Source organism: Amblyomma americanum, chromosome 3 (assembly GCF_052857255.1).
Source record: "Amblyomma americanum isolate KBUSLIRL-KWMA chromosome 3, ASM5285725v1, whole genome shotgun sequence".
NCBI classification, from domain to species: Eukaryota; Metazoa; Arthropoda; class Arachnida; order Ixodida; family Ixodidae; genus Amblyomma; species Amblyomma americanum.
Genome location: NC_135499.1, coordinates 42,481,194 through 42,491,652, shown reverse-complemented (window position 1 = coordinate 42,491,652; position 10,459 = coordinate 42,481,194).

Sequence of the window (10,459 nt, the reverse complement as noted above, 5' to 3'; positions counted from 1 at the left end):
TTCTAAAGACGTGGCTCTTTCTTCACTAATCGATTCATGCTGTTCGTCGATTATCGCGCTTACCGAGACTTGGTTAAATAGCATGATTCCTGACAATGTCCTTTTCACCTGTGATTCTGAATTTATATTTCGTTATGACCGCGTGGGCCGTAGGGGTGGTGGTGTACTTCTAGCAGTTAAGAGATCACCGCTTTGCTTATTGACGTCGCGTCGTGCCTGGAGTCAGTGTGGGTTCGCTTGCAATGTGGCCCTTCTGTTATCATTATTGGTGTAGTTTACCGGCCTCCTGAAATGAGCACTTCATTCTTAAGTGAATTTTATCGAATATTAAGCAAATTTGCGGTTCGGTTTCCGAAGTCAACCTTCCTGTTGCTAGGTGATTTTAACTTTCCGACAATTAACTGGTCCTCACTATTTGCTCCAACTAATGATCCGGAAGCTTGGGCTTTCCTCCAGTCTTGCCTGGACTTCTCATTGCAGCAACTAATATCTGAACTCACCCGTTGTTCCGCCACTTCTGCAAATGTTCTGGATGTTGTCTTAACCAATAATCCTTATCTTTGTTCTGATATTACGCTCTTAGAAGGACTTCCGGACCATTCCATAATCACCGGAAAGATTAATTTCACGCTCCATATAAAAAATAACTCGCAAGAAACAAATCAGGTGCTACAACCGAGCAAACTTCGATGAAATTAACGCTGAGCTGACAGTTTTTGCTGAGGACTTCCTTTTCGATTTCTTAACACGTTCAGTGGAGGACAACTGGAACCTTTTCAGCAACAAACTTGCTGCAATTATCGACAGATATATATCTGTTATCAGTATACCACACACTAACACCGCGCCCTGGTTTAATAGACACCTGCGTCGCCTGAATAATAAGAAAAAGCGTCTTTACAGACAGACCGACAAAAACAGGCATTCTAATTCTTGGAAAAGATACAAAAAGTGCGATACAGATTATCAGACGGCGCTTATATCGTCTAGTCGCCATTTCTTCACCCACGATTTATCATCAGTGTTAAAGAACAACCCTCGTAAGTTCTGGCAGACGATCAACCCTTCGAATCATCCTGATATGACTCTTACCAATGCCGATGGGGGCAGCTTTACTGTGGCTGAATGCACACAAGTTCTTAAAGACGCATTAACATCAGTCGTTACCCGAGAAGAGGTTTATTCAGTCCCTGCTACTACGAATCATTCTCAATACCTCAATGTCCGAAATAGTTTTAGCGAGACAGGTATCTTATCTTTACTAAGGAAACTTAAAACGACATCAGCGTCTGATCACCTTGGTTTTAATAACAAAATACTCAAGAACTCATCTGAAGGCATCGATCGCATCTTGTCCGCTATTTTTTCGCAATCCCTTTCATCTGGACCCCGCCGCGGTGGCTCAGTGGTTAGGGCGCTCGACTACTGATCCGGAGTTCCCGGGTTCGAACCCGACCGCGCGCGGCCGCTGCGTTTTTATGGAGGCAAAACGCTAAGGCGCCCGTGTGCTGTGCGATGTCAGGGAACGTTAAAGATCCCCAGGTGGTTGAAATTGTTCCGGAGCCCTCCACTATGGCTCCTATTTCTTCCTTTCTTCTTTCACTCTCTCCTTATCCCTTCCCTTACGGCGTGGTTCAGGCGTCCAACGATATATGAGACAGATACTGTGTCACTTCCTTTTCCCCAAAAACCAATATCATTGTTATTGTCATTATTATAAGCATTTTGGACATCTGCCATATCAGTGTATGACATTTCGCTTACGGACATACAATGGCTCAAGTGTGCCGTTGAACGGCCGTGTCACTGTAACTAACTCATGAAGGCGCTTCTTTTACACTGCCGCTAGTGGTAGCTACGAATGAACAAGGGCGCACGGTACCGGCATTGCTTTGCCGAGACTGGTGGAAGCACATTCGCCTAAACTGGTCGCAGGTCTTCAGAGCGAATGCAATCACTAAACAGGATGGGCTGCTAGATAAGTACATGGACGTATTCACGGGCCCAATTGGAACTATAAAGGGGTTCGAGGGTTCTATTGTTTTGAAGCAGGGAGCACAAACTGTATTCTGTAAAGCCAGGCTAGTGCCGTACGCCCTGAAAGATAAGGTTGAAAATGAGTTGAAGGAATTGGAAGCGGCCGGTGTGTAGTATCCGGTACGCGGAAGCCAATGGGCAACGCCTGTTGTAGCAGTTCTGAATAGTGACGGAGAAGCCGTCCGGCTATGTGGCGACTACTATGTGTCCCTAAACCCCTGTATAACGGTAGGTCATTACCCACTGCCATAGCCGGAAGATGTGTTTGCGTCATTGGCAGGGGGGACTTGTTTCAGTGTACTTGATTTATCGAAGGCGCACTTGCAACTTCAAATGGATAGCCATTCGCAAGAGTTGCTAACGATAAACACACACCTCGGCCTTTTTCGCTTCACGTGTTTACCGTTTGGTGTCGCGAGCGCCCCTGCCATTTTCCAATCGGTAATGGATCGGATATTGGGTGGCTTGGAGGGCACAGTGTGCTATCTCGATGATGTTCTCATCACAGGAAAGACCGAACACGAGTGCCTGAGACGTACAAAACAGGTGCTACAGAGACTACGGAAGCATGCCATACGTGCCAACGCCGATAAATGTCAATTTCTGAAACACCGCGTCCGCTACCTAGGTCACGAAATTGACGCAGGCGGCATTTATCCCACGAGAGATTAAGTGGAAGCCATATTGAGGGCTACAACCCCGACTAGCGTCTCCGAGCTGAAGGCGTTCTTAGGACTGGTGAATTTTTACGCTAGGTTCCTTTCCCAAACAGCAACAACCTTAGAACCACTCTACAAGCTGCGCAGAAAAGATTGTCCGTGGGAATGGAAAAAAGAGTGCGAGAGCAGCTTTCAGAAGTGCAGGTTGCTTCAAAGTGAGGACTCAGTGCTAGCTTTGTACGACGGAAACAAACCGCTCCGCCTGACGTGTGACGCATCGGCATATGGCCTCGAAGCGGTGCTCGCACATACTGAGGGTCACAAAGAGGCCCATCGCTTTCCCATCCCGCACGCTTACAGCGGCCCAAAGAAACTAAACCAAATTGAGCGCGAAGTCTAGCCATAATCTTTGGCATAAAAAATTTTAAACAAGTACTTGCTCGGTAGGCAGTTCGAAATAGTGACTGATCATCAGCCGCTGACGCAGTTGTTCGATCCGAAGAGACACGACAGTCAAGTAGCGATTGCAAAAGTGCAGCAATGGAAAAATTTCTTAGCCTCTTATCAGTATGTCATCAAGTACAAGAAGGGTCAACAAGTAGGCCACGCAGACGGTTTATCAAGGCTCCCGTTGGAAACAACTGTTGGCGACGAACAGGGCATTAAATTTTTTTCGTCATTATCGGAGGTTCCCTTCACAGCCGAAGAAGTAGCCGAAGAAACAAGCAGATATGAGGTTTTGAGAGCAGTAGTCGACATGACGTGGTGAGGTTGGCCGCGAGAAACAGAAGAGCAATATCGTCCGTATTTTAATCGTCGACATGAGCTGTCGATAGAGCAGGGTTGTTTGTTGTGGAACAATCGGGTTGTTATTCCGACAGCTCTCAGGCCAAGTGTTCTGTCCTTAATGCATGAGAGCCACCCAGGAAGGACGAAACTCAAAATGCTAGCCCGAAGTTGGATTTGGTGGCCAAATCTGGACACAGATCTAGAGAACATAGTACGAACATGTGAGGTCTGTCAAAGTGTGCGGAATTCTGCTCAGTAAATACCGATTCAACCTTGGTCAATAGCTACAAACCCGTGGGAAAGGGTTCATTTGGATTTTGCGGAAGTAGAAGGAAAATCGTTGCTGTTTTTTTTTTTACCTTACAGGCCCCATGGGGGCATTGTGTAAGGGGGGTTACAGAGTAAGCAGCCTTCTAAAGTGGTATACAAAAGATACACCTCAATACAGGGCTCATCAACATTACTACCAAGATAAAAACATGAAACAGGAACAACTGTAGTAATGAAAGGCCACAAAGGTACACTTAAGGAAATAACATGAGTAAAACTTAACGTAAGGCATTAATACTAGAGAGTAAAATACACAAAGAATGAACATATCAGGGAGTACCATTCTTGAAGTGATTTTCAGGGAAAAAGACGCAAAAAAGCAATAATATATACAGGTCATACAAGTGAACACACGACTCAGCATAAAATAGCAATTCACAGGAGCGAGATAGCAATGCATCACAAATATCACAAGAAGTTCGAAGCAGATTGCCAAGTGTAAGAAACAAGATTAAGTTATTTGTAAGTGCTATTATGAACAATGCTCGTGTAGGAGATGACAAATTTTTCTTGATCTGACTCGGAAGCAATGTGATCAGGCAGATTATTCCACAAGCGAATGGCGGTAGGGAGTGCGGAAAAGTTAAAAGCATGTGTCGTACCGTACATGCGTGCAAAACTTAAGTGGTTATTTAAACGATGAGACGTGTTCGAGGCGGTCTGGATATGTAGTGTGGATTGTGTGGCATTATAAACATATTTGTGAAACAAGGATAACAGAGCGATATTACGGCGAAGAACTAAAGGCTGTATGGAATGATCGAGTTTCATTTGCGTTACGCTGGAGTGATGGCTATAATTACGTGAAATGAAACGAGCAGCTCGGTTCTGGACTGATTCAAGCATGTCGATTAAGTATGTAGGATGTGGGGACCAAATGGATGATGCATACTCGAGCTGAGGACGAACAAATGTCTGATAGGCCAATTTGCGGATGTGGGAAGGTGAATTACTCAGATTACGACGTAGGTAACCTAATGTCCTTGAAGTTTTTGCGCAAACGGCTGTAATATGGTCTGTCCAGGAGAGGTTATCGGTTAGGTGAACACCCAAATATTTATACGATACTGTATGTAACAATTCGTTATTATTGACGTTGTATAAAAAATGTGAGTTGTCACGCTTACGACTAAAAGAAATTACCTGACATTTTGACACATTTAAAGCCATTAACCAGGTGTTACACCAACTATGAATTCGGGTAAGGTCATTTTGAAGGGCCAGGTGGTCGTCAGTACTGTTAATTGATCTGTAAATAATGCAGTCGTTAGCGAAAATACGTAAGCGAGAAGAAACATTAAGTGGCAAATCATTTATGTAAATTAGGAAGAGTAAAGGGCCCAAAAAACTGCCCTGAGGCACACCAGGAGTAATATTATTAACTACTGTGAACTGTTGACGATTCGAAAGAAAATTACGAAGCCATGTTAGAGTGAAGGAGTCAATTCGAAGTGCAGTTAATTTAGCAATAAGGCGACAATGAGCTACACGATCAAATGCTTTGGAAAAGTCACGGAAAATGCAATCGGTCTGCTGGTTATTGTTCATGTTAAGGTGCAGATCAGTCGTGAATTCGAGTAACTGTGTCTCACATGATAATCCTTTCCTGAAACCATGTTGATGGCGAAAAATGAAATCATTGGACTCAAGGTGATTATAAATATGAGTAGCAATTATATGTTGGAGCATCTTGCAGCAAATGCAGGTCAATGAAATTGGACGGTAATTTTCCGGGGAGTGTTTATTACCATGCAGTTTTAAATATGGGTATGATTTTGACCATTTTCCAGTCATTGGGCAGCTGTCCCGATGACAAACACTGCTTGAATATATGGTACAGAATGTTACTGGATATAGAAATGGTATTTTTTAATATCTTGGAACTAATATTGTCAATACCAGATGAAGTAGAAAACTTCAAATTATTAATAAGACATGCAATTCCCTCCACCGAGATTTCAATACTTTCCATGAATTGCCAGTCAAAATCAGCAACATCAGGTACATTGGCACGATCCTCGCGGCTGAAAATCGATGAAAAAAACGTATTAAACGCAAAGGGGCACACATTGTCAGGGAGGGGAGTATTTGTATCGCTATGCAAGGCTATCTGGTTAGAGTCACGGTCAGGTGATATAACTCGCCAAAACCTTTTTGGATTCGAATTTAAGAGAGAAGGTAAATCTGTGGAGAAATATTTATTTTTAGCTGCAGCTAAGGCAGAACAGTACGTTATTATCATTCTTCTGAGCTCTGGCGTGATCCATGGTTCTTATTCGTTTAGACTGCTTAATGTTCTTTATATATTTCTACAAAAGCCTTGATAAACGCTGAATATGCATTATTTGAGTCCTATATAGAATAACTAGGACTCCCACCCAAAACCCACCCAAATTAACCGAGAGCTCGAAAAGAACAGCTCCGCACAACTGCCGAAGCTTTTGAATTACGTCACAACGCGAACCTCGCCGCGGAGCCGAATCGGTGTGGCCGGGTCGGCGGCAGCTGGCGCGCTCGGCCATTAGCGCCTGAACAGCTTTCGTAATGGCTCGGCGCGAAATAGAGACATGCTCTAAGTCTCCGCCAGTGCGGTCAGTGCGCCGAAGCCACCGAATGCGTCGGCGGTCAAGCGCAGTTGGAATATCGAGGGTCTCGCTTTGGCCGACGTGACGTCGCCGTGCAACGTGCGCGCGCGTTACGCTTGAGTATGTAGGCGCCTTAACAGAGCCGTTCGAACCCGACCGCGGCGGCTGCGTTTTTATGGAGGAAAAACGCTAAGACGCCCGTGTGCTGTGCGATGTCAGTGCACGTTAAAGATCCCCAGGTGGTCGAGATTATTCCGGAGCCCTCCACTACGGCACCTCTCTTTCTTCTTTCACTCCCTCATTTACCCTTTCCTTACGGCGCGGTTCAGGTGTCCAACGATATATGAGACAGATACTGCGCCATTTCCTTTCCCCCCCAAAACCAATTATTATTATTATTAACAGAGCCTGCGGTTAACCGCTAACAAACGTATTTTGTGGCGCCATCTATGGGAGCCACTGAAACCCCCCGCCTACTCACTGAATAAAAAAAAAACCTGTGCCAAGGCTCGGAATCGAACAAGGGCCTTTGCCGTTTGAGACGGAGGCGCTACCACTCCGCCACGACGGCGTAAGGCGAAATCATCCATAAAGGCTCACCTAGTGAATGCACTATTCTGATGCAGAAGAGAGTGCGCTTTCGCTACGTATATCCTGGCCTAACAGAGCTAGGCCATCAGCAATTTTTTTAACTGCCTTGTACCTTGTCTCCCGTCCTTAATAAACGATTTCCGATAAGTAGTTGAAGTTAACTGACAAAGAGCCGGGAATGTTTCGCCGGGCGAGCGTGCGAAGACACAAGTGCTCTTTATACTGCTCTTTTACTCTATACTTGTACTATCACCGACCATCGTGCCATCATAGTTTTTCATCGACCGTGGTGATCATCTGACCAGACTTAACAGGCTCCTTCATAGGTTAACTAGCACTTGGAGTTCCTGTGCTGTTCGGCGCTGGTAAATCGAGGCGCATCAAAAACAAAACCACGGGGCACGCAAAACTCATAGACGCGAAGCGCCACAACAAATCGAAACTCGAAAGGGGAATGGATTAAACAGACATTACCGGGACTAATATACGCGGACATACATAATGATAACGGCTGACAACAAGGAAGACCTGCAGAAGTTGTTAGACATATGCAGTACAGAGGGAGATAGATTAGGCTTCAAGTAAAGTAAGGAAAAATCTGCAGTCGTGATATTTAATGAAGAGGGCGGCGAGCATAGAATACAGGCGTTCGTGCGCGTCAGTGGTAACTGTCAAGCCTTTATATTTTGCCCTTTACGCAAAGACTGCGTAGTCAGCCCCTTTCCCATGGGCGAAATCTGAAACAACGGATTAACGTTTGCGCGCTCACTCCTTGAGCCGGACTGTGTATGGTCGAACGTATGCTTCGAGCACAAACGTCAACAGGTTCCACCCTTATATTTGGCTAAAAAGCAAGGCTTTTAGCTTCTATAGTTCGTCTTCCGGCAGGTTATTTAGGAGTGTGTAGAATGATATGCGGCATGTAATACTTGGATGGCGAGTTTCAAAGAGTAAAGGATTCTGCAGAGCAAATATAGCTGCTGAAATTTCAAGTTTGCACAACAGCGGCATTAGCAAGAATTCATGGTGCTACCCAGGAAAACGCGTTATGTCATTCGCGAAAGGAACGGTTATAGACGGAACCCAACCCTGGCTACTGGAGCAGAGCACGCTGCACGCACGCGACGTCCAAGATTTCCTCTTGGAAAGGCATTTTGAAGTTTGGCGGCGTCTCACGACCGCCCATCCCACCACATGACAATGCGAAAATTAAGTCACTTGTTTACAGTAACTGCAAGCATGAACTAACTGCCAGCAAAGCAAAATTAGGAACTGCGCTCTGCCTGAATAAAATCGGCCTTTACGAGCGAGCAAACTTATCTGGGAGGCGATGACTACCAGCTTGGCATTATTCTCCTGCATATCTGTAGGCTCGTCCTTGCTTTCGATAAACCTCCCATGAGCATGAACTTTCCTCACGTCATTCAGGAAACAAAGTAGCACCACAAAAAAGAAGTTTTCCGCAACTTAACGGTGCTCCACTAAACCTCACAGCAATGCGCGTTATACCAGCTGGCTTGGCTTATAATGTAAGGAACAGAAAATGAACATTTGCAGTACTTACATGTTAGTAAAAACCACTGAATTTAAGAAAATTGAGGGCATTTGGCATTCAAGTCTATAACCTGATGTCTTTTACAATGATATTTAAACCAAATATTCTAGGAAGTTTCAGGACACGCCGCAGGCTGAATATACGTGGAGAACAAAAAATGGCGCTCTTCATGGTAGCTGAAGTCCCTTATTGGACATACATACTTACTGAATTTGCAATACTCAGTACATGTCAATATCTGTGGCAGCATACGCAGCTTGTACTGATTGGTTCTGTATGTTCCATTAATGTTAGTCAGGCCAGAATGACGGCAAGGAAGCTTGCGTCCAACTAGAAAATTGTTTATTGGGGCTAACTCGTGTCCTCAAACATAAAGCATGCAGTTCAGCGGCGTAGCGATTAAACAAGTGCTCGGTCAATGAAGGTCAGAATGACGGTCGCTCTCGGCCTTGCACAATTTAAAGGTGACCAGGAACTTGAAACATTAGACGCCTAATGCGCTTACGACCATTTTGAATATGAAGAGAGACTTGCACGCGGCTACAGACATTCCAGAGGGATCTGGTGGCTTCTTGTTTGACAACAAAAGCAGAAAGGCCGCGGGCCATTGGCTTTGAGCAGATTAAAATTCATTACAATGCTTTTTGACACTTGCTCGCACTTTAGTAATTAGCATTCTTTTGAGATATCAATACAGGCCTCTCGTTTAAGGAAGTTGTGACGTATAAGAGGGTGAAAATAAGTTCATTCAGGACTTGCGAAAAGCGATACTGGCGTAATTGAGTACTATATACACCTCCCAGCAATCTTGCAATTTATTTGACAGTTCAACGACTCAAGTATCGTCTCAAGCCACCAGCTACGGCGCTATAGAATTTATGGCTCAAGCGTCTTAGAGAATTTTTTCCCCGATATAGTACATTTTTATGGGACGAGCACAAAACGTTCATTCTCATTATCTTCCTCTTAGCACTAACTTGTCATATAATCATGGACCATGATATATAAGAGAGGAAGTGATCACAGTATTTCCTTCTGGATTGAAAACCAGAAATGCTTGACATAGTTCTGAGGAATGGCTCCCCGCCACCGCAGATGCAGGCGGGGAGCGAGCGGTGGGGTCGTCGTGCCTCTAGCAGCGGCGGGCGGCGTAACTCCTGGAGAAAAACTCGCTTTGCTTCTGTGGCGAATGCGAAGGCCGTATGAGAGCGCGCGCGCCCCCCCTCGAGACCGGCTGTGATTCAGGTTGTCTTTTGTCTGTCTTCCTTGTATGATAAAAGTGCGCTATCGGTTTTAAAACAAAACCTACTTCAATATTGAACAGCTCAACTTTCCTTAGCCAGCCTCAGAGATTCTTGATCCCATGTAGGAAAGAAAATTCCTCCAAGGTGGCGTCTCTTGTCCTATGACGTCTTCACGCTTGTACTTGCGAGATTGGCCAGTGGCGGCGATAGCTGTATTTTGGTTCTTGCTATTTCCTACGTTACAAGAGCTTTGTTTTCAGTAAGAGTGGCATTTTTGTGATCAGGATCTGGTATTCTATCGATACAAGCCAACATCAATTTCTCCTCAGTGTCCCTTTAAAGATGGGGTAAAGAGTTGACGCTTGCCACCGCCAAATTTTGATTTGCACAGCAGAGCATAAGCGTAACGAATTTGTGTGCAAGAGAGCTGTGGAAAAGCTTCTCAGACAAGCATGACGCGCACAGTCAACGCGTCGTCTGTGCCCTTTAGAGGCCTGGTCGTCAAAACGAAACGTTTCAATGTCTCTCAACCGCGCCAGCAATGCCTCCTGACCACCGGTGATCGTCATTGACAGCCTTTAAACAAGCTGTTGTTCTAACCGTGACGCTGTCGAAAAATTGCACAGCCGCAAGGTAGTTTCTTGTTATTTATCCCATTAGTAGTCCCAC